Here is a 25663-nt window from a genome sequence, read left to right as displayed (position 1 = left end):
AGGCCAGGTAAATAAATTTGGGCCAAATGAGTACTGTTGAATGAGGGCTCCCAAATGGTACATGAGCAGCTTACTTTGCTCAACATTAGCCAAGGATGGTGCTTCTCAACCCTTATCATGCGTGAGAACCAATCACCCTGGGAGAGTTTAAAAAATATAATGCCTGGGCCTCAACCCCAGAAATTCTGATTAGGCTAATCTGCTGTGAGCCTTCAGATAATTCTGCTCTGCAGCCAGGGCTCAGAACCACAACCTTAGGGATACCTCTTTGCAAAGTTTCTAGTTGATTTGCTCCAGATCTGGCCAGAGGATCAGGGCTGCCCTTTCCCCTCTACTGTGAGAGCAACTTGTTCCCCTGGGCAGCTTTGTACCTGGAATTTTTGCTCTTGTTCAAGCACTACTTAAAGTTAATGGTGTACCAGTGTTTATGGCCTTGAGAAGCCTGGCCAGGAATTTACATTTTTCAGCATTTTTACCTTTTATTGAAAACAATGTATTATGTGATCATGGGCAGATGCTTCAAAGATAATAAAAATGATCCAGAACTTGTTATTCAAACTCACATTGTTCTCTGGGAGTGGGAAGGAGGGTATAGGTGGATGGTGGGTTGTGAGGATTTAAGTGAGTCAACCTATTGGGGTACATAAACTTCTTTCTTTCTATTTCTATCTCCATATGGCAGTTAAGAGAGAAGGCTCTGGAATCAAATGTCCTTGTTTATGTCCCAGCTCAGGCATTTAATGACCTCTTTGTGCCTTAGTTTCCTCAACTGTCACATAGGGCTATAGCGCTACCACATATGAGTGAGAGGATTAAGTTATATGATGTATATAAATTATCTGGCATAGAGTAGGTGCCCGAAGTCATAGCTGTTATCACTGTCATCTTCCCTGTGCTTTCCTCTTCACCCCTGGGCCCTGCCTCAGATGAATCCCACATCATCCTTCATCTGTACCGTTGTACTAGTCTCCTATGGGATTCTTTGCCTCCACCTGCCTCCAAGCCACCTGGCACATGGCTGCCCTCTGATCTTCTGGGTCCATTGTTTGCATTATATCATTTACCTGTTTGATCACCTTCAATGGCTCTCTGATGCTTGTTGCATTAGCTACAACTTCCCTGCTCTCTTTCTCCACCTCCTGAGACTTAGAGCTGCCCAAGCCCTAGCTGGCTAAGGCTGCTTACCACCATTCCCTGACACCCACTTCACCCTCACTCCCTCCCTGTTTGAGTAACTGATGTTTGCCCATCTTTCCCCTTTCACATGCTTTAAACTTCCCAGTCTCCATACCTTTGTTAGTGCTGCCCCCTGACCTCAGGACACTGGTCTCTTCTTCTGTGTAATTATGTAAACCCCAACACAAGCCTGGTCTTGTCTTCTCCAGTTAACTTCCTCCTTTGATGAGGTTAACTGGACTTTTCTATGAACTCCACACTTGTATAGGGTATGTTAAATCAATGTACAAAGCAACCTCCCAATCTCAGGGTTTTTTTTTTTAATCTCACTGCTGTCACAACTCAACAGAGGTCTCGCATTATCTGAATGTGGGGTCCCTATGCCCTGGGAGTTATTGAGGGTCCAGCTTCTACCTTGGAGTGGATCTGCCATCTCCCAGGGCTTTGGGTTCTTTACTGGACTCTCTGAATGATCAGAAGTGAAAGAACAGGGGAGGTGGCTTAGGGATACTAGCCCAAGGGAAAGTACATTCGACATAAGAGAGGGTATTGAAAGGAAAGTAAGTAGATAGATACAATGAATAAAGAAATTTACATTTTATCAAGATGTGGATAATGGGATCTTTTCAAAACATTTTTACTAAAACATATATGTATTATTTCTGTACTTGTATTTCTCTTCTGGCTGGTTGGAGAATACATTATGGGGAGTTTTGTGGGTTGAATTGTATCTCCCAATCTCTAATACCTGTGAATATGACTTTGTTTGGACATAGGGTCTTTGTAGACCTAAGTGAGTTAAGATGAGTTCATACTTGAGTAGGGAGGGCCAGAACCCAATGACCAGTGTATTTATAGGAAAGACACACATACAGAGAGGAGAACAGAATATGAAGACACAAACACAAGGGGAAGACGACCATGTGAAGATGGTGGCAGAGACTGGTGTGATGCAACCATAAGCTAAGGAATGCCAAGATTTGCCAGTAACACTAGAAGCTGGAAGAGACAAGAAGGATTCTTGCCCGCCCCCACTCCCTGAAACTTCAGAGGGAGCATGGCCTTGCCAACGCCTTGATTTCAGACTTCTAGCCTCCAGAACTGTGAGCATAAATTTTCACTGTTTTAAGCAACCCCCTCCCCCAGTTTGTGGTACTTTGTTAAGGTAGCCACAGGGAATAAACACGGGAAGGCTGTGTATGTTTCATTACTTTGGTCCTCCCAAGCTCTGCCTGGTACTGCTCTTGTCCTCCAAACAGTGAAGGGACCATTCCTTAGGGGCAGGGATTTCTCTTTCTTGCTTTTAAATCCTCCTTGCGAAGACCAGGGGAGTACTTGGCCCAGATAATTAGATTGGTCCTGAGAACTTTCCATCAATTGCAGATTGAGGTGAGCTGGGAATCAGAACTAAGGATTTTACAATACTTAGGGGCGCTACTATTAGCCTCCTCCCTCAGGGTGCCCACAGGTCTGAGACCATCTCTTCCAGGATGCCCGAGAGACTGTGGGGGTGTATTAATCGGTATTATTTCAACTATAGAGGTGTAATTGACAGACAGAATTTTATATATTTATTCTGTATTTTTGATGCTTTGACATCTTGGGGCTTTGCTAACCCTGGAAAGGGACTGCCCCTCCCAGGGCTTGCTAATTCCTAGAGATGGTTGGCCTATGAGTGTGCTTTTCATATGTGAACCAGCCAGTCCACAGCCCATACCCCCAACCCCTCTCTAGCAGGTCACTATTCCCCTCCTCTAATCCTCCCAGGTTAGGTACCAGACTATAAGGGATAACTGTATGCCCCAGAATCCACTGAAATTATTCAAACTAGCCAATTCTCCCCACCTGCCTACTCTGCCTTACCTGTTCCTTCCTGTGGAAACCACAGCAAGGGTATTTGCTCATAGCCCCTCTTCACTCTGCCTCCTGGCTGACTGTGGCATGGTGTGAGGATTATGAGTACTAGTAAACTTCCTCGTTCAAACAGTCATTTTTATGTCTACACTAGGGCCCCAGTGCACGAATTGGTGCACCTGAAAAGGAACTGTGGGCTACGAGGCTGCGGTGGGCACAAGGGTGGGTCTTGGACCATCCTCTGCACCCCCACCCGGCCCCAGCTGCCACAGTCTCAGGTCCCTTGTCAGCTGGCAGCCTGGCTCCTGCCACTGCCCTCCCATGGGCTGATGGCACTGGCCCCACTTGCGCCTGATGACAGTGCAGAACAATTGGGGCTGGTGCCAGCAGTGGTGCAAGTGGGGCTGGCACCATCAGCAGGTGCGAGCAGCGGCTGCTACCCAGATTGCCCCTCAGGAGCAGGGGGAGGTGGAGAAGCCCTCAGGGATGATTGGGGCTGGCAGCCACCACTTGCACCCACTGATGGTGCTGAGTGATCGGGACCAGCTCTGGGTGTTGGCAGTGGGTATGAGCCGGGCCAGTGCTGGCAGCAGGTGCAAGCACAGGGCAGGACTGGGGCATGTGGGAGCAAAGAATGTTCAGTAATCACCAGAGGCTCGCCCCAATGACAGCGACCAGCACCTAGCCTTGGTCTGGCGCCTCTGCTCACCTGATCCACCATCCCACTGCAGCTGATGCCTGCCATGTTCCACGCTCTGCTGCCTGCTGCTGACGCCCACCATGTTCTGTGTGCACCCCCTAATGGTCAGCACATGTCATAGCGACCAGTTGTTCGGTTCTGCTGTTCAGTCTATTTGCATATTAGGGTTTTATATATATGAATACCTGATCAAAACAAATCTTGGTACCCATAAAAAATGAGGGGTTTGGGGAATGTCTTGGAATTCAGAAAGGATGGGGTCTGGGGGAAGAGGGGAGGCTGCTGAGACCACCAGAGATTGGGTCCCAGAGGACATGGCAGGGATGAGAGAAGATAGCCAGGGACCACTGAGCTACCAGGCCTCTGGGCCACCCAGCCACCAGGCAGCTCCATAGACAGAGCCTGGGGTAATGAATCAGAGACCACCTTGTGTACTACCATGGCTGCAGTGAGCTCCCATCTTTGTACTTGGCAGGCAAACAGGCCCCTGTGTACATTGTTTGTGGCAGTAACAAGAGGGGGATGGGTTGGGGCTGAGGATCCAGGTTCTTCCCCACAAGCAGGTTTCCCCAGAGATAACTCAGAGCGCATGTGGAGGCTGACAGTATGATGTTGGGGAGGAAAATGGCCAAGTCACTGAAGAAGAACAAGAAACCAGTTTGGCTTCCTAAGCAGCTCTGGGGGCCTTTTCTGTCCAAAGAAAGCATTTGCAGGGTACCCTGTGCTGCTAGGATGACAGCCTGCCCTCCCCAGGGCTCTGAGTCCTCCCAACTGTGATGAAAGGGCTGGCCCGACACCCTTGATCAATTCCCCTTTATCTCTTCTCTTCCAGAGCAAGGATAAACCTTTGTTTTGCAGTCTCTCTCCATCCAGCATGTAGCATCCATTGATTTTTGTAGTTGTTTCTGCCAATCAATATGGGTTCTGAAGAAAAATGACCTGCAAGTGAGAAGTTTGAATTTGAGAGAGAATTCAAACTCCTGAAAATGATTACTTTTGTTGTTTTTTAAAGGGCCAGGTCATCTAGGATACAGTACACAGGTACTTTTTGAGTGATGCATAGTTATTCTGATTTAATTCTTCTATTCTTTTTGTATCATCTCCAAAACAAAACCCTCTTCTTGACTATTGATTCATCAGTTCATGTGGTGGCACAATGTCCCATGAGACACTATATCTTACTTACAGGCTATTAGGAGAGGAAAGGAACAGACATAACAGCAGCATAAGGTCAAATCATAGCATCTCAGGTTTGGAATAAACATTATTTAGGGCTTTGTGGGTCATAAAGCACTTTCTCTTTTATTATTTAGTTCAGTCTTTATATAAAAACACACAAACTGTGGAATCTCAGAGGGAAGGCACTGGAGGGTGGGTGGGTGAGAAGAAATCAACAAAGAACTTGTATGTATATATGCATAACCCATGGACACAGACAGTAGGGTGGTGAAGGCCTGTGGCAGGGGGTGGAGGTGGGTTAAAAGAGGTCAATGGGGAAAAAAGTGGGACATATGTAATACTTTCAACAACAAAGATTAAAAAAATAAAATCACAGTTCTATGCATTAGGATTTTGAGCCTTTAAGAAGAATTCTTCTTCTCTCTCTCTCTCTCTCTCTCTCTCTTTCCCTCCTTACCTTCCTGCCTTCCTCCCTCCCTCATTTATTCAGCAAATAACCACCAAGCATCCCCTCTGGCTATAGTACTAGTTTAGGTGCTGGGGATCCAGTGTGATGGAACAAGATGAGCTCCTGTTTTCTCAGCACTTACTTATTCACAGCTAGAAATGGACTTGAATCCAAATCTCCTCTGCCAGTGCAACAGAATGGGTTTCCAAGGCCGTGTGGAGTGGAGCTTTGCCCCTTGTTAGCTGTGTCGTTCTGGGAAAATTCCTGAGCTTCTTTGAGGCTCCACGTATAAATCTGTAAAATAAAGGTAATGATTGTAGCTGCTGAGAAGTTTAGAGAGTATGGAGCTAAAAGCCTGGCCCACAGTGAGGGCTCCCTACAGGACAGCTGTCCTGGCTGTACATCAACAACTGTGAGGGTCTGGAACTGGAAGAGATCTCTTTCTTCCCTTTTGAGGAAGGGAGCAGAGAGGGTGGCCTGGACCTGGGCATTGAGAGGTAAGTTCTTATTCTTGGGAAACTCTTTCCTGAATGCTACAAGGTCTGTGATTGAATCCTGTCTGCCAAGTCCTATATAATGACTTTACTTCCTCACTAGAATTTATTTCAAAAATTGTGAGTTTAAGTCAATATCCTGAACATCTCAGTGAGAGTCACAAATAAGAAGATAAGCTGAGTAACATGATGCAAAAAATGCAAATAAACACGATATTGACTTCAGTGTTTTTAAATCTTTATTGTGGAAAGTATTACAGATGTCCCCTTTTTTCTCCCATTGACTCTCCACCATGCTCCTGCCCCCTCCTCAGGTCTTCCCTACACTATTGTTTGTCCATGGGCCATGCATATATGCATATAAGTTCTTTGGTTAATCTCTTTCCACCCCATCCCCGAAATACATCAAATTTTTATAACCCTCCTCTACAGAGACAAAGAGGGACTCTGAAGGCAGGTGGAGAGCCGGGTTCAAACTCTGGTTCCACTGCACACTAGTTGTGTGCCTCAAATAAGTGCAGCCAACCCTCTGGGTCCCAGTACTTATTAGTGAGTAGAGAACAACTTCTTTATTATGGGGTCTGTGGATCTTAAGAGAGATCATGCTTGTAAAGCACTTAACATGGTGTCTGGCTAACAAAGGTGAGCTGAAAAGGTAAAATGAATGCAGCAAGACTGGTCTTTCCTTGCTCATTCACTGTGGTTATCGGCATGGAGTGGCAGGGAGGAGCAGTGCTCTGGCTTCACTGTCCAGTCCAGTCCTGCTACCCACTCAAGGTCTGACATGGGCTAGTCCATTAACCATTCTGGGTTCCCATTTCCTTCTCTGTAAAAAATAAAATAAAATAAAAAATTGGCAGCAGACCTGGGTTTGGGACCTTTGCTATAGCCCAGAGGTGATCCTGGAAACTGCTCCAGGTATTTTCAATATTCCAGAAAGTCTGCTGAATGTCTTATAAGTAGGCTAAATAAAGGCACACCGCGTAGGAAAATAATACTTTTCTAATCATGCCATTTCTTGGTTTAAAATCCTTTAAGAATCCCCGTTTCCCTTGGAGTAAAAGCAGAGTCCTTATGATGTCCAACACAGCTCTTCATCATCTCTCCTGCAGTTTTCCTTCTGGTTGGTTCAACTGTAACTCTCTCCTGGATTCTGTCCAGAGGCCCTGGGTGTGGCAGCTGCCCTGATGTTCCAGGCATGCCTTTGCTTAAATCCTCTCCCATGGGTATCTATTTGGCTCACTCTTACCTCCGTTAGGTGGCACTTTCTCCATGAACCCAATCCTGACCACTCTCAAATCACAGCCTGTCCTCCCCTCACACACCACCCCCTTATCTCCATAGATACCTCTGTTACCCTGCTTTTCTTTTCTAACATCACTTATTATCTTATAATATACAGTATAATTCACCTATTTATTATTTATTTTTTGTAAATTTGTTTTGGCTTTACTTTTCCACTAGAATTTATGCTATTTGAGGACCTGGGGTTTTAAAAAACCACACATTTTGTTTACTCTTATTCTAAGTACCCCCAAAATGCCTGGCACATAGCAGGCTCTCACTCTGCCCATGGTTGTTTAAGGGCCACATACATTTCAGCTGTGATTCTGCTGACTCAGTATGAGCACATAGTTGATCTCTTGAAGGAAACTCTTATTCAAAATTTTATATACTAAAAAAAGATTGTGTCTATTAAGATTGTGCTTAATAGACACAATCTTTCCAATAGAACATAAATGAGTACTAGTGAAATCAAAGACTGTTGGTGGTGAGTGTGTGTTGCGGGGAGTGTCCAATGGAGGCCAGATCTAGTGCTTTCTGAGCTGAGCTCATGACATTGAGCTCCGAAGACTTAGGAATGATCACAGTCTCATAATAGTTGCTCAGTAAATCTCTTAGGATTTGTTTTGAATCAAGTGCAAGATAAACATTGTCTCAAATATTTCCCCCTTCCTCCCTCCCTTCCTTCCTTCCTTCCTTCCTTCCTTCCTTCCTTCCTTCCTTCCTTCCCTCCTTCCTTCCTTCTTTCCTTCCTTCCTTCCTTTTTTTTTTTTTTTTACCAGAACTGACTACTTAAGAGGATATTTTTATTATTTCATTAAGTTACAGAAGCCAAGGAGACACAGTATTAATGCCCTGATTATCTCTCTCCACCAACTTGCTTTTTATCTCCATGGGGAAACTAGAGGCAGTAATTAGAGAATTAAACCTCCCTGACTCACTCATGCAATGCACATAATCACTTGCCACTCAGTATTTATTTTCCAGATGAAGGAGTTTAATTTATTTTTCTTTCTTCCCTTGGGACCCCAGCTGCCTGACCTAGAGCAGCCTCCAGGTTCGGCTGAAAGGGGCCTCCATTTTTATGCTCCTATTGGGCCTCACTTGCCTGTGAACAGGTAAAGAAATGCACCTGAGCCTTTAATGAAATTGAATCCTCATTGGCCTTGGGTAGCCATCCATGAGGGTGCTCCCATGAGTAGGGGAGGGATCTTTCTCATCCCTGAGACACATCCATATCTTTGGCCTCTCATTATTGTTGTTGACAACAAAGTTTTCTTCAGAGGTTGTGAATCTTAGTTTCACATGTGTCCAAGGTGGACTGAAATTCACGCCTTCATTCCCCAAGGTACAACCGAGGCAGGCAAGAATGATTGGTAGGGCTCTCAGGTCAAGCGAGAGAATGAATCCCAGATCGTAGTGCAGTACTTGACATTTTGGTTTATAAGATACCTGCTACCTAACAGCAGCCTTGGGCTCTCCATGGCCTGTCTCCCTGCTTTGCCCCTGTTCACACAGTTTCTTGAGGCAAAGGCCCATTTCCTCACATCTTCTTTCAAGTATGTTTAGATACATTAACATCTCAGCTAAAGAGACAGAGCTCCAGCCATCATTCGTGTGGCTCAGTTGGTTAAGTGTCATTGTCTGCGCTGAAGAGTCACTGGTTCGATTCCTGGTTTGGGCACATACCTAGATTGTGGGTTCAATCCCTGGTTGGGGTGCATGTGGGAGGCAACCAGTCGATGTTTCTGACATCAATGTTTCTCTCTCTTTCCCTCTTATTTCCTCTCTCTCCAGAAAGCAATAAAACATTTTTATTTAAAGACAGACTATCCCTTTTTTCCTGCCCAATCTACACCTTACCTTATAAGGCTTGGCTTTCTGTCTCTTCTTCAATATCTAAAACTGGGGAAGATCAAATTTTTTTTTGGGTGATGATGTTTTCCTCTTTCATGGACATGCACATATTATTTAGCCCCAATGAGCTAGCTCTCCTGAACACAGTATGACAAGCTCAAACTTTAAACAAAGGATATCCTTCTGTGCCTCAACGTCTCATATACAGAATGGAAATATAGTGTACCACCTAGGCTGTTTGAAAACGAAAGGGAAAATGTACAGGAAAGTGTCAAGCATAGAGTAAATGCATTTGAAATTCTAGCTGTTGTTGAGGAAGAGTGCAGCATTGATAATATTTTACTCAGACTTTCAAAGCACTGTTAACTACGTACTTCCCCTCCCTGGCTTCGCCCCCTCCATGGAGGCAGCCGGATGCTCATACTTCACCACCTTGCCTTTGCCTTGGGAATTGAGGATTCAGCAGGTGCCTTTGTTTCACAGACACACTCTTTCATAGAGCTGCTTTTTCTCTCCACTCCAGCTGATGCCTTCCTTTCTCGACTTTGGCAGGTGGCCAAGCCTCTCAGTTCTCCCTGTGCGGGGCAGCCGAGCTTCACTCTGTAAATTATGCATCAGCTCCAGGAAGGTTGGGGAGCCTGTGGACCCATTTTGTCTATATGGAGATAAATTATTTAGCAAAAGAAGTGAAAAATGATTCAGAGGCGATGATGTGTAGCCTGGCTTGGGAACAGCCCATCTTGGGAAACGTGACTGACCCTGGCATGCAGTAGACCTGGCACCAGGTAGAGCTGGGCATGTTTTTTCTGTTCCCTGGAGCCCCTGGGTTCCACACCTGGCCCATGTTTAGTCAGTGTTCCATAATAATTATAGTTTAAAAATCCATGATCTCACTTGGTGCTTGCCTCACCTCTGCAGGTGGGGAGTTTAAAATAATGTGGTTTAGTGACACCAGCTGGTTCTGGACCGTCTTGGGTGTGAGTCCTGCTTTTTTAACTTTTCTGAACCTACAGATAATATTGTATTGTGCACGTAAATATAAAATGCGAGGGTAGAGCTCATGTTAACTGTATCCTCCATCCGCTGTACCATAGCTACTTGGAGCATCCTGTGACAGCCTTGTAAGTGTGGAGACAGGGCTAGACCCTGCCTCCTGGACATGGGACTCAGAGAGTTCCTATCCTTTTGCTGCTGGATCTTGTGTTTCATAGACCAATGCTTGAGTGGAGTGGGTCAGAGCCTGGGTGTGGGCCTTTACATGAATCTGAGACTTTTTCAGTGTTGAAGAGATAGAGAACACTGGGGATACCCAGAAGTAGTTTATATTGCTGGAACTACAAAACAGAGCTAGAAGTAGAGATAGGATGGTGCTGAGGAGTCAGAGAAAAGTTGAGGAATGAGAGGTTCTATGTGTCTGACCCACTGTTTCAGGATTCTAATAGATCTCAACAGGCTGAAACCCACAGTCTTCGCATAAGGAGGCAGAATTGAACAGGAATAAACAGCCTACACTTGAGCTCAAAAGAAAACCAACACAATAGACTGATGTGACTTAATATCAGCAGAATAAAAAGTCACTTTCATTGGCAGGATGAGCCATGAGCCATAATGGAGTAGGGAAATATTTTGTTCTTAGCCTATGTTGGTAGAAGCGCAGGACTGAAATGAGGGAGGTGGGAGTCATGCTCTGTTATGCACAGATTAGACCACACCTGTGATGTTGCTTTCAGTCCTGAGCTCTAAACTTTAAAGGGGGAAAAGACAAGCCAGTTTTTTAAAAGGAGAGTAACCAGGATGGAGTTGCAGAACTCCGCTGCCTGTCTTTTCAACGTTTTTATCCATAAGTTGGGTCATGCCGGTTTATCAAATTAATGGATTACTCTAGTCTGACAGAGGCAGTGAATACAATGACTGACAGAATCAGTCAAGAAGAACAATGGGCCAAGTCAGCCTATGAAATTGAAAATGGATTAAGGTAAACTCCTGAATTTTGGTCAAGCAATCAACTGGGCAAGAAAGGGAGGTGGGAGGCAGGGTCCACTGAGGTACCATTGTTTCCGTGTGTGTGTGTGTCCAGCAGCTGTTGGGTGGCAGGCTGCCAAGCAACCTCCAGGCAGCACTTGACATTTGTGACTTTTCCTCAGCCCAAAAGTTTGACGTTAGCTTTGTGGGCTCGCATACTCAGTGTTCCAGAGACTCCTGGACTTGGGGAGGCCGACTCATGCTAATGATGCTTACAGAATACTGAGAAATAATAATACCTGATGTTCAATGTAATGATTTTCAACATGAAATATTCTTGTTAGGCACTCTTTACCTCATCAGTATTTATATATTCTCTTTCAGGAAACTAAAATGAGAAACCAAATAATACTCCTAAGATTTTTTTGAGGGAGATGAAATAAGAAAGAGGGAAGTGAGTGGTATGATTTAAATGCTCAATGACATCATGCTAATAGCCTTATGCATGCTTCTTTCTAGTGTGCTCCTCAACTAGAAACATCTTCTAGATGACCTCTAGATATGTCAGGTTGCAGGCAACTCTTATAGACCTGGAATGATTTAATAACTTGGCAGAGTTCAGTTTTGTCCTTTTATTTGATGGTATATACAACTCTTAGGAAACAGCCTATTTCCCTTTTCCTCTCGACTTGAGGTGTATCAACTTGCCCTTTCCTTTGCTTTGAGGTCCCAGGATGGCAGGGGAAAGGGAGACTTACTTTGAAGGATTAAGCTCATTAAGTCTTCACTGTTGTTTATATCCAGAAAACGTAGTCATTGTCCTCTAGGCATTTCTCTGGAAGAAAGAAAACCTTTCCTTGCCCTTCGAATCTGTTATTCTTTAGAGGTGGACTCCCAGACACCCTCAGTCAGTGCACAATTCCAGCCTCCTGGAATGGAAACAATCCCAAAGCATGGCTTTGGCTCTTCTGCACGCCCTCTCTCCAGTGGGTGGCCATATGCATTCATTCACATGTCCAAAGGGATTCCCCCTTCCATTCTCTGCTTATCATGTCCTTGTCACATCTTCCCTAGGAGCTTATTATGTCAGTTGAGGTCCTAGTGAGAAGCAGATGGCACACTCACATTAGGGTAATTTGATAAGAATTTATTAATAAAATATTAATAATGCTGGGAGCAGGATTTAGAGAAACTATAAAAAAACACTTTAATACTACAGTGTTATGAAATCTAGTTGCCATAGTAGGTCTGAAGGAATGGAGAGAGGGGAAAGATAACCAGAAAACAGTGAGGGCTGTGTGGAATGTACCTCTTAACTATACTCCTGACCTTGTACAAAACCAGCCCATGGCAGCCCCACAGCAATGGTAATAAATGCCACACCCTTGCTCATTTTTCTCCCTTAAATCTCCTGCTGGTGTACGGCATTGGCCAAATCCAGTTGGAAGCCAGAGTACCAGGAAGCCCAATGGTGTAGTCTGAGGTGTTCAGCCTCTCACGGTATAGGATGGATAAAGATGGAGAGTGGATTTGGAGGGGCAAATAGAATAACCCACTAAAATCACTGAAGATGAGCTTTTGTTATCAACACTTTTTTATTTTCTTGGTATCCCAACCTGTGTACATAGTAGGTTTGCAGCTTTGACTATGAGCTTCTTTAGGTTAAGAACCTGATTTTTGACTCCTATATTCAAGGGCCCACAATAGTGCCCAAAAGATGCCTTATAAAGTTTTTGGGATGACTGGTCAGTGAATTAATGAATAAATGAAGTGAGTTTCATGAGGATTTGCCTTTATGTTTTGCTCATTGTTGCGCTACCTGGAGACAGCCACTTCCTTACCTCACCCATAAACCCTAGGACTAGTTCCCATTATTTAATTTATGTATAACCATTCTGTACCTGGGGGCTGACCCTCTAATAAGACCTTGGGATCTCTGTTTCTGTCCTGGGAGCATGGACAAGTAGCTCTTGCCTCAGACGCAGCCTCTGCTCTCTCTCTCACTTTGCAATGGTAGGCCTTCTGTGTCAGACACTTAGTTCATGTCCTCTTACTAGAATGTTCCTTGTGAAAACCTTCTCTGCTCAGTTTAGGCAGATGGAATTACTTTATGCCGGCTGTACTCACATTTAGATGAACTGTGAAACATCTATTTCCTCATCTTTCATTTTCCAGGTGCTGTGCTAGGATCTGGGAGTGTCCAAGTGAGTAAGACACAGTTGGACATAAGGACAAAGAGCTACTGTCTGGAGAGAAGAAATATTTATTACACAGTGTGATATAAGTGGTATGTTGCTGGAAGACAGGGCAATGTAGGGGCATCTAACTCAACCTGGACATTCACAGAAGTCTTTCTGGAGAGGTTGGCCCCTGATCTTGTAGAGAGAAATATGTTCCAAGGCAAGTGAAGAGTATGATCAAGATGACAGATGCCTGCCCCAGCATGGTGTGTGCAGGGAAACATGAACAAATATGTATTATTCGTGATAAATATTGAGACATGGTGGGTGGAGATGCAGGTGGTCGGAAGGGCAGGTAGGAGTGAGGATGGGGAAGGCTTGGTATGCTAAGATTAAGAGTTATTGGACTGAGACTAGGGTGAGGAAAATGAGGCATTTGCCTCAGATGCAAAAATGGAAAAGACTCCAAAAATTCATGGTAAAAAAAATACCAACATTTTAAATAAAGATGAATCAGTATTCTGATTTTTTCTTTTACCTCAGGCTCCTTATGTGGTTCAGCATGACATTATTACTGATTCTGTCTTTAGTGCATTAAATATTACTTCTGTCTTCAACAAATGTCTCTGGGTTAACTGTATATGCAAAAGAATGAAGTTGGACCCCTACCTCACAGGATACACAGAAATTAGCTCAAAGTACATCGTAGTCATAAATGTAAGAGTTAAAACTATAAGTCTCCTAGAAGGAAACACCAGAATAAATCTTCATGATCATGGGTTAGGCGATGATTTCTTAGATATGACAGCAAAATCACAAGCTATAAAAGATAAGGTAGATACGTTGGACTTGATCAAGGTTAAAAACTTTTGTGTTTCTAAGGATATCATCAACAAAATGAAGAGATAACTCAACGACAGGGAAAATATATGTGCAAATCAAATATTTAATAAGGGAATTGTATCCAGATTATATAAAGAACACTTAACAATTCAATCATAAAAGGATGAATGATCCAATAAAAATGTGGGGCAGAGGATTTGAGTAGATATTTCTCCAAGAAGATATATGAATGCCTAATAACCATGTGAAAAAATGCTCAACATCCTTAGTCATTAGGGAAATGGAAACCAAAGCTACAATCCGGCAATACTTTACACTCATGAGAATGACTAATAAAGACAGAGCATGGCAAGTATTGGTGAGGACATGGAAAATTTGGACCCTCCTCCATTGCTGGTGGCCATGTAAAATGATGCACCTCTTTGAAAAACAGTTTGGCAGTTCTTCAAAAGTCAAGCATAGAGATGTAATGTGACCTAGCAATTTCACTCCTAGGTTTCCTTCCAAAAGACATGAAAACATATGTTCACATAAAAGTTTGTGCATGAATGTTGACAGCAGCATTATTTATAATAGCCAAAAGATAGAAACAACTCACATGAATATCAGCTGGTGAATGGATAAACAAAATGTGGTGTAGTTGTTGCTCTTTCACAAGCTCAATCATCCTCGCTATTTTTCTATTTTTCTCACCTACTAGGATGGAAGCTTATGGGAATCTTCAGTCTGTTGACAGGTAGAATCTTAAGGGTAGAAGAACATGTAGAAAGTAATGGTCCTCAAGCATGTCTTTCCATCAGAGAAGTTATTTGTTCCCATACTCAGTGTTTATTAAGCACCTACTTAGTATCAGACACCATTCCTTTGGGATATATAAATAAACAAGACAGACAAAGATGCTACTCTCAAAGACATTATATCTTCTGTAGAGCTTTAAATAATATAGATGCCTGGTCCCCATTAGCCACCCCAGAAGCATAGCCATTTTGATGAATGACTGATCATTAACTGGCAATCTATGAATTTGAATCATTTTTTTCTCCCAATTTGACCATTATTCCAGAGTTTTAAAATGTTTATTAAAGTGATTCTAAAACCATTTGTGGTAAAGGACAATTTTTTTAAAAGTTCTAATCCATTGTGGACTGATACTTTTCTAAAATATAAAGAATAAAAATAAATTACTAGAAAAATGAAATGTTGCTTGGTTTTCAAGGCAGTGTCAAATGCCTGTAAAAGTGTCTAAACACTCTCAATTTCTGTACTAACCACATTATAGGAAGACACCAAACATTTCTCAGGGCATCCCCAGTCCTGGGTCTCTGACTTAGCCTCAGTTTTTTCATCTGTAAAGTGGGGAATAATTTTACATAAGAGGATGTGATTGGATAACATAAATCACCAAACTCATTCTCTGACTTAATAAGTGGTAGTTATTAATGTCCATAGCTACTCTGCTTTAATATTTCTTAAAACTCCTGTAATATTCAATTTTTGGTGTCATAAAAATCAAATTGGAGGTCCTCCAATTTTTTAGCAGAAAGAAGCATTTTGCTAGCTCATCATAAAACCAATGCAGATTTTGAATATCTGTGCTTGGGATTTGTTTTTGACTATAAATAACAATGCAGAGAAAACATGCCTTTGAATACTATTGGTGAGTAATAATCATTCAGAAACCCCATTTGCTTTTTAAACACCAGCCAGATGTTACCCTTCCCCATTGCAAACTGTCTATCTTCGGGCCCATTAGACAAAATGCTGGCTGTCACCAACTGACAAGATCTGGAGATTGGCTCTTTTTAAATAGCCACAAGGTCACAAGGATTAAATGTTCCTCCAGGGAGTCACAGAAAAAGTAGAATGTCAGCATCTCCTTTTTTTTTTTTTTTTTTTGAAGATGGCTCAGTGACATTTTCAGAAAGGAGGGTCTGTTGCTACCTGTCAGCAATGAATGGGAAACACAAGGGTAGATGCAACGGGAGAAGGTTACTCCCCATCTGGGGATGGGCCGTGCAGCTGGAATGTCATTCTGACAAGCAGTGCTACACGAGAGAGCTGAACTCTTTCGAGGCTGGAAGTTGGAAACAGCCTGAAAATGAGGCAAGTTGGCAGAAGGGAGGGAGCAGAAGCTTTGCCATTTGACAGTTCTGGGTTCAAATCTCAGCCCTGATTTTTGCTGATCAGGGACATTACTGTACAGCATCTTGGACAATAGTACCTCCCTTGCAGGATTATCAAAGGTGTTAGTGATATTGGGGATAGTGCCTGGTGCATAGTGAGTGACTTCATGATGTCTAACTGTTGTCCATCTTGCCCTAGTCATTCATATAGCCTCTCTGTTCAACATATCTTTAAAACCTTTGCACATGAATGATTCTAGTTAATGCTTGTGTATTACAGCTGCTGGCTATTCCCTTAACCACACACTATTTTTTCTGTATGTCTATCTAGATACAAAAATTATGATTTTTGCCAAGCACGTGTGTATGTGTGTGCTGTGTTTGGGAGTTTTTACTAAAGATCTGTATCATCATTGAGAAAGGGTCTCAATGTACTGAGCTCTGGTACTAATAATATTTTAACCTTTTACTGGACTTTTTTTTTGTTTTCAATGCCTTTTAGTCTAAGATAGAATGAGAAAGCTCATCTCCTTTGAGAAGAAAAGTGTGACATAAAAATCATGCAAGTTTCCTTAACTGAATGGGAAGAATGAATAAATCTTGCAGAGACAGGAAATCATCTAATTGGTCTTAAAATTGTTCCCTGTGGTGCTCAGAATTGCATTTCTTTGTGATTGTAAGGAAGCAAAGAGATTCAACATATTTATGACCCAGTGAGTTGATCAACACACATTGTTAGCTGGCTAATCACCTCATGGCACAGAGGTCAGGTAAAATTAAATTTGTTTTAGCTCCATCACATGTTAGAGATCAAATAAGAACTCTCCAAACTCTTACGATGTCAATTAGAACAAAGAATTAACAGAGTTTGTCTTCACTGGCCTGGAATCTAACACTGTAACCCTAACGACTATGATAATGCCAGTATTTGTCAAACATGGGTTGGAGAGTTGAAGTCATTGGCTCATCTATTGAAGCAGCTGCCATATTTAAAATAATCTGAGGTGCCACTGATTGTAAGACACCCCCCTGTTTCTCCCTACCTCAAAGAAAGAAAGAGAAAGCAAAAGTTTGCCAATTAATATTAAGACATCATCAGTTGTAAGATGAATCCTAACTGCAGAGAGATTGAAGTGTGAAAAAAATGTGCAGCTTAGAATAGATAAACTATTATAATTTACTAGAGGCTCAGTGCACAAATTCATGCATGGGTGAGGTTCAGTCGTCCTGTCCAGATAGGGGTGGAGGGGTGATTGGGGGCAGGCTGACAGGGGAAAGGGCCACAGGTGGTTGGCCGGCCTGCCCCGCCCCCTGGTCAAACTCCCAGATGAGGGGACAATTTGCATATTAGCCTTTTATTATATAGGATGAACTACCAATTATAAACTGTTGCTCATTACTGAAGCTGTAAAAAGATCTCACTAAACTTATTTTAATTTGGCCCCTCTGTATATTTTGCAGCTTTCATTTTAGTTCCTTAGATCTACTTTTTTTTGTGGCCAGCAGATAGAAGCAGTGACTCTCCCACTTTATATCTTAACACTAGAGAAAGTTTCATTCACTGACTTGTCATCACTTCTGAGATCCCCTCCTCTCTCTTGTCCATCCAAGGTCAAGCCTCAATCCCTCCTAGAAATCTTCCTTCTAGGTTTTCTTAGGGGAGCCCCAACTTCTTCATTTCTTTATTAAGCAGAGCAAGTTCTTCTTTCCCAGGTCATGTCCCTAGATTTATGAAGCCAAGATAACTAGGAGTTCAACAAAACAAAGTTCCCTCAGCCAGAAACATCTGGCTTCTTTAGAAGGCAGCAGAGCCAGCATCTATTTTTAGTTGTGTGAGGTCTTGGGGCCTTACCCATTAACTGAAATATCTCATTTACTATTTCTTCTAAAACAAAAATGCAGGGTCTTTCACAAGGGAGATTCTTATAATAGCTGCTAAGACAACCTATCACGACGTCATTGTCTATGCACTTAATGCTATGTGTAATATGTGTGTGATGCCATGATTGGCCAGAGGCAGTCTCTGATCTACTCAGGGCTAAAAAGGCAGGGCCATGTTTCTGGGTGAAGTAGGAGGGTTCCATCAGAGGAGTGAAATGGTTGCTTGTTTCAGTCTCCTGTAGTAAATCAAATAGGGGAGGCTTGTCTGGAAGATAGAAATTGCACTGTAGTGGGAGGTCCTTTGGTCAGGTAGAAGATTTGGGTTTTTGTAATTTTTTGCTTTGAAATATACTACTATGATTAGTACCACTAGCAGCTAATAGGAATGAAGCATTTTCTGTGTGAGAGGACCTGTAATATAGAGGTAGAAGCTATTCTAACTCACCTGTCACATACTTGGAAATGGCGGCTCAAGGTTTTAAGTAACTTGCTCAAGGTCACACAGCATGTTGGAGAAAAATAATGATGATGACAATGGTGATAATTTTGGTCTTTGAAGACTCTTCTCTTACAGTAGAGTTTGAGTAGCTAAGAAGAGCTGGGACTCCTGGCAGGTGGTTGTGGAATCACAAACTTCTTTGGAGATTGGAGCCACAATCTCCAAAGCCCAGTCACTGTGGCTGCAGAATGAAACACTGTCCTGGCTTTCTCCTTTGTCAAGGATTTCTTATCTAGAGACCTAGGAACCTTGAGGCAGGGGGAGGATAACATTGGCTTCCTTTTGAACTCTTCTAACACTTAAATTTCACTTTCAATTGCACAGGCTGGCATAGAAGATGCATAAATCCTTCCTTCTCATTCACAACTGTAGCATATCTTATAATTTAGCAACTGTAAAAATGAGTAAGTACAATTAACAAAGCACAGAGAAAGATAGTGAGCTTAGAACTGGCTATAAGTCAATTGAATCTCCTTATTAAGGAATATAATGATCCTAATTAATGTCCTGGCTTTCTGGTCCCTCCATAAATCAGTGTGCCATCGCATAGCTCCTTTGCATTCATAGTTTTAGTATCAGGTCTGACTCGGGGCTAGTTAGAGCCCAGTTTGTTCCTTCTTGATCTTTGTCTGCAGGCTGAGGTTAATCAAGGGCTCCTGTGGTGTGGCAGAATATGAGCAATGGAGTGTGAGTCAGGTGCTCCCCATCTTGGCCAAGTCCCTTCTCTAGAACCCATGTGGTTTGGGGGCCAGTGCTGGAAATGATAGGACCTGATGACCAGGTTCACTTTGGCAGTAAGAGTGAGGAGTCTGATCTGGGAGAATGGGCTTTTTTTTTTAATTTCTGCAAAAAGCTTTATTTGGTCCAATGCATGGGAGAGGGCTTTAAGGTGGTTAAAAGAATGGCTAGTAGTTTCAGAAAGAGGCTCAAGTAAAAAGCCAGACACCAGGGGAATGCAGAGGGGCCTCTCAAAGGCCCCTGGGCTCAAAGGCTCCTAGTCATGCTTGAAGGCAAATCTTTCAAAGAGATACTCGCCCAGCCCAACCTGGGGGCTGGCCAGCCTGAGGATGTTAGTCAGGTAGTTGCCCACCTTCTTGATGAGTTTCACCTCATCATCCAGGAAGTGGTTCTCCAGAAGTCACAGAGATGAGGGTCTGTGCGGGTAGAACCAGGGTATGCAGCTCCAAAAGGGCTTGGTTCAGGTTCCTCTCCAAGGCCAGGGCAGCTTCCATGGCATCCTGAATTTTGCCCATTCATCTTGGGAGGCTTCAGCATGCCCTGGAAGAGAATGCAGCCACCGTGCTTGTTCTGCAACTTTAAGAGATGCTCAGCATCCTCTTGCTTCTTCTCTACCAACTCATGAAAGAAGTGGCCCATGTCCTCAAGAGCCACATCATTATATTCAAAATAGAAGCCCAGAGAGAGGTAGGTGTGGGGGGCCCAACGATGCAGGTTGGCCGGGCAGTTGACTGCAGCCTCCACCTCGGTGGAATAATTCTGACGAATTTGGGAGCTCATGGTTGGTCGACAATAAGGAGTTAAGGTAGGAAAGAAAAACTGGTGTGTTGGCTGATCCCAGAGGTGGTTCTGAAGGTGGTGACTGGATAAGATGCAGGAGAGTGGCTGAAGGCTGGAAGAAGGGGCCCCCTGGTTCTGTCCCATCCAAACACTATTGAAGCAAGAGACAGATCTGGGACTGCTGAGGGCACTGCCTGGGAGAATGGGTTTTGATGGGCTTTTGAAGAGGTTACAAAGGAGGAGGACCAGGTTTGGAGGCCCCAAATCATAGTTTTTGACATTAAGAACTTGAGATTTCTTCATGATATTTATGTGCAAATGGATAATCAGCATTAGAACTTGAGAGAGAGGTTTGGTAGGCATCTTGGGGGGGCATATGAGGGAGAAAAGATGAGTAGAAGGCAATCTCAGTGGAGACCCCTACTTAAGTTCACTAAAGGTCTCATACTGAAGCCAAATACATCACTTATAAGGCTGAATAGTGTCACCTCTTACATCCGCCTTTGCCTGCCAGAAAAGAAAGAAATACACCATCAGCATAATAGCCGAGTCTTGTCCCCAAGGACCTACATTTTGTACTACCTCCTTTTCTCCTGTCAGGAAAGATGGCCCATTTGCTTAATAAGGTAATCTGTACCATTCTCTTATTTGCCTACAGACATTAAGCTTCAGCTGAAATGTGGAATTTTCTGTTACTTTCTAAATAAGCCCAGCTGTTGGAATGTGTGCCTCTTGGGAAAATATGAGAGCTAAGATGCACCGGTGTTATAAAGGGCCAAAATGAGTAAGACAGAGCTGCGGTGGTTGATTTAGGATTTGTCTGAATTGTGGGTTTGAGGACTTAATGCAAGCTTCAAATGGCTTCAAGGGGAAAATGCTTTAGAAAGAAGGCAGGGTCTGCCTGTCTTCCTCCAGAGCTGCTGGCCTCACAGTTGTCTTCTACTGACTTTCTTTCCATTGGTAGAGACTTACCATCATTATTTTTATTAAAAAATATTTTTTTTGAGAGAGAGAGAAACATCGATGTGAGAGAGAATCACCAATCCTTGCCTCCCATATGCACTCTGACCGGAGATTGGACCCACAACCTAGATATGTGCCCTGATTGGGAATCGAACCCAAAACCTCTTGGGTGTATAGGACAATGCTCCAACCAACTGAGCCACCTGGCCAGGGTGAGATTTATAATCATTATTAATATTAATAACTCTTTATGATTATTAAAAACTTCACATGATTTCCATGATTATATAATCCATTGATTACCCTGGGAAGGAGACCTAGAACAGCGGTTCTCAACCTGTGGGTCGAGACCCCTTTGGGGTCCAATGACCCTTTCACAGGGGTCACCTAAGACCATCGGAAAACACATATATAATTACATATTGTTTTTGTGATTAATCACTATCTTTAATTATGTTCAATTTGTAACAATGAAATTGGGGGTCACCACAACATGAGGAACTGTATTAAAGGGTCCCGGCATTAGGAAGGTTGAGAACCACTGACCTGGAAGGTAATTATTAATCCTCTTTTACAGAAGAGAAACTGAGACCCAGAGAGCTTAACTGCTTTGCCCAACATATGCATCGAGGGAGGGGCAAAATAAGATTAGAGCTGCCACATCCCCTTCTCTCTACATCCAGCACTGTAGTCCTAGTTTAAGCCTTTGAGACAGGGGCTCCTCCTTTGGACCATGATAATAGCCGGCTGAATGTTATACCTGCTTCTAGTCTTTTTAATTTTTGATTTATTCTGCAGTAGAGTCATCTTCCCATAACAAGACTTAAATCATTTTTATTCTTAAAAATATTTAATGTTTTCCTACAACCTACCAACAAAGGCCCAACCTCCTTGCAGAATGCTCAAGGCTTTTGATAATCTGTTCCCAGATGATGTGCTCTAGATAATCAAGGAATGTGTGACTGCTTCTCACTAGCCAAATACGCCTTCTACCTTCTCATCTCTCCATGCATTTGCTTGTGCTAGTTCTTCAGCATGGAGCACTTTTCCTTCTTTCTCCTATAATTTAAATTCTGATCATCCTTTAAAGTTCAACTTAAATGCCACCTCTTTTATGCAGTCTTCCCTGATCACCCCAGTCAAAACCGAGAGCCCCTCTCTTCTCTGATGCTATACTTCCTTGTAGAGCTTGTGTTATGGCTCACAGTGCCCAGGCCTGACACACTCTACACTGAATTTTTGTGGGGAGGTCAGGAATTTTGCCTTAGTCTTCACTTGTGCTCATGGTAGATATTCAAGAAACATTTATTTAATGAATAAATTTGTTAATAGGACATGGCTATATTCCAGGGAAGTCAATAAGCAAGGAAGTCTATTTGGTTTTGGGCCATTTGGGGCCACAGTGGTTCTGCAAATTGCCTGTACCCTACAGCTATCTTCCTGTCTGGCTTCATAAAAATGATCTACACTACTTGTGAAAAATTCTGATTCCTGGCCTTTTATTCCAAAGCTTTTCACCTTGAAATATGTGCTTCAGCAGCTTCACCAGGAGCTGTATGCTAAATCAGGCTTGAGAACTACTGGCAGAGAATGTCCTGAATCTTTAAGAATGTTTTGATCCATAAAATATGTCAAGTTGGCTGACAGTAGTCTAAATTCATTCATGAGACAGGGACTCCTATTTTGGATACTTTCCTTAGTCATGAATCCCTGGGGCTTACACATGGATTCAGAGAGTTTTGTGTCTCAGCAGAAAGAATGTAAGTGGCTTTCTGACAGGGCAGAAGGATGCTTTAATTTCAATCTTGTTGCTGTTTTGCCTTTTCTCTGTTTTTTGATACTCACCTCATCCTTTTGATTCCCTGTGTCTTGTTGATTTTTTTCTCTGCCTCTTATATTGACACATATTGTCTTAAATATATAGAATTGATTTCAGAGAGGAAAGGAGAGGGAAAGAGAGATAGAAACATCATTGATCTGCTGACTCTTGTATGCCCCTGCTGGAGTTTAAGCCTGTAACCCAGTCATGTGCCCAGACTGGGAATGGAACTGTGACCTCTTGGTTCATAGGTCAATTCTCAACCACTGAGCCATGCTGGCCAGGGTGCACACACTGTCTTTTAAATTTTTTTCAATGCCAACAACATGCTTGTTTGATGCACACATCTCCTTCCTCCTGTACAATGAATCTTTTTTTCATTCTGGTTTCATATTCCTGTCTTCTCTCTTTGATCCATTGTTATCCAGGTCCTGACATTTCCCCTGACTGCAAATACTATGCAGTTGACTATATAAAATCTCATCTGAATGTATTCAGAGCAAGATCTGCTGGGATTGTTGACTCATAAGATTAACTATTTTACCTCAAATGTAGATTAAACAATACACCAGAGTGGGTATTGATGGGTGTTTTTGAGCAATCATCAAGATAACCAGAATTATAAATTAGGTTTCCTTGCTATTGGAGTAATAATGTATTCCTTGCTTTTACATACTTAGTATGATTGGCCATGGAGGATAATTTGCACTCTTAAAAGCTCAGTAATAGTATCAAGATCCACAACTACTATTATTAACATTGCTATCAGTGTTAGTACTAGTACTACCATGTTTATTATTCCCACCATCACTGAAATTTATTGAGTGATAACTTGGTTGGGAATATTCATAAAACACTATGAAGCAGCTATTACTACATAATGTCTATATTTGGGAAAACAGTAGCTCAAAGAATTAGAGCACCTTGCCCAGGATCACACAAATGCTAAGCAGAAGAGCTAAGACTCAAACCTGGTCTGTCTGACTGCAGAACCTACACATACCCCCTTTTCTTACCTTTTCTGGATATAAACATAGACTTTTGTGTTTAAAGATTTTTGAATGATAAAGTTGTATCAGGTCAAGTCTGTATAAAAAGAAAATTAAACTCAGATGACAACTGGAGAGACTTTGATGAAGGGATGAGTTACAGAATTGTGGGCAAAATTAAGAAAGCAACATGGGACACTGAGGCAATTAGAGACCTTATTATTAACTCCAAACTGCAGGGAGCTAAACACATAGCATTCAAATCAGCCAATTTTTTAAAAAGCTATGTTCTTGGGTGCAGATATGTTCATGACTTTTATAGATTTTTGATTTATTGTTTCTTTTAGTAGCATTCTTTTTTGCTTCTCCTGATTTTTTTTTTGCCTTCCACTCTATTTTGTATGGTATTTAAACTATTATTCTCACTTTCTCTTGGTTTATATGTAATTGATATAACTTATGCATTTATTTATTTTTAACTTTAATAGTTCTTTAAATGGGTCTGTTGTATACAACTTACTGGATCATGTTTTTAATCTAATTTATGAGTCTCTGTCTTTTGAGATGTGAATTTAATCTCTTAATATGCAACGTAGTTATTATATATTTTCAAACATCTTTCAGCCATATTTTCTGTTTTTTAAATTTAATATGCTTCCCATATCTTGTAAAGTTTTATTTGATTTATTTCTTTTCTTATAAAAATACTTCTCCAAGTATAATTCATAGAGGGTCTTTGTGTGGTAATCCAAGTGAAGTCTTATGTACCTGAAAATACTTTTGCATTCAAATAATAGTTTTAATGGATGTAAAATTTAAGCTTCCAAATTTTTTTGTTGTGTGTGTGTGTGTGTTCTTTTTGCTGCTGAGATACCAAATATCAATCAGATCCTTGTTTCATTGTAAGTGACCTTTCTCTTTGTAAGCTTTTATATATTGTTTCAACTTTTATTTACATTATTTTTCTCTTTGTTTTTAATGTTCATGAAATTCTCTAAAGTGAGTTAAAGTAAGGGTAGTTTCTTATATGGGGGAGCAAAAGTACGTTTATAATTGTGAGTATGTGAAACACAGAGTTAATTCTTGTACTTTTCTTTATTAATTATTATGTTATTTTTCATACAAACAACTACACACCTACTTTTGCCCTACCCTATATGTTTGTATGCTATAAATCTTTCAACCATAGTGTGTGCATACTTTTCTAATTTGAGAATGTTATTAGTCATTTTAAAATATTTTTTCTCCATTTTTAAAAATTTCAACTATGTGTACCATGTTTTTCACACATTGTTTGTTTGTTTATTTATTAAATGACTTCATGCCCTGGCTTATGTTTCTGATATTCTCCTTATTTTGGGGGAGTATCCTATATAATAAAAGGCTAATATGCAAATAGATTGAATGGTGGAACAACTGAACAACCAGTTGCTATGATGTGCACTGACCACCAGGGGCATGTGCGGAACATGGCGGGTGTTGGCCATGACGGGATGGTGGATCAGGTGAGCAGGGGTGCCAGACCAAGGCGGGGCTCCAGTCACTGTCATCGGGGTGAGCCTCTGGTGGTTACTGAAAATTCTTTGCTCCCATGTGCCCCAGTCCCGCCTGGTGCTTACACCTGCTGCCGGTGCTGGGCCCACTTGCACCCACTGCTGGCGCTGACCCCAATCTCTCCACACTGTCAGAAGATGCGAGCGAGGGGCCAGCGCCATCAGTGTGTGGGAGCAGTGGTTGCGGGGAACAGGGCTGCTGGCAGACAGGGGCTGTGGTGGGAGGGGCTGGGCAGGGGTGTGGAGGATGGGCCGAGACCCGCCCCTGTGCCCACCACAGCCTCATGGCCCACAGTTCTTTCAAGGTGCACGAATTCGTGTACTGGGCCCCTAGTATTTAA

At 42.3% G+C, this 25663-nt stretch overlaps 1 pseudogene; it reads right to left on the bottom strand.

Annotated features, from left to right (window-relative positions):
* Positions 1–19474: 19474 nt before the first annotated feature.
* LOC139007570 (ferritin light chain pseudogene) lies at positions 19475–19998 on the bottom strand (annotated as a pseudogene).
* Positions 19999–25663: the final 5665 nt, after the last annotated feature.

The sequence above is a fragment of the Myotis yumanensis genome, unplaced genomic scaffold, assembly GCF_028538775.1.
Source record: "Myotis yumanensis isolate MYYU_CA2020_CCGP unplaced genomic scaffold, mMyoYum1.0.hap1 SCAF_1, whole genome shotgun sequence".
NCBI classification, from domain to species: Eukaryota; Metazoa; Chordata; class Mammalia; order Chiroptera; family Vespertilionidae; genus Myotis; species Myotis yumanensis.
This window is presented reverse-complemented; position numbering and strand designations above follow the sequence as displayed.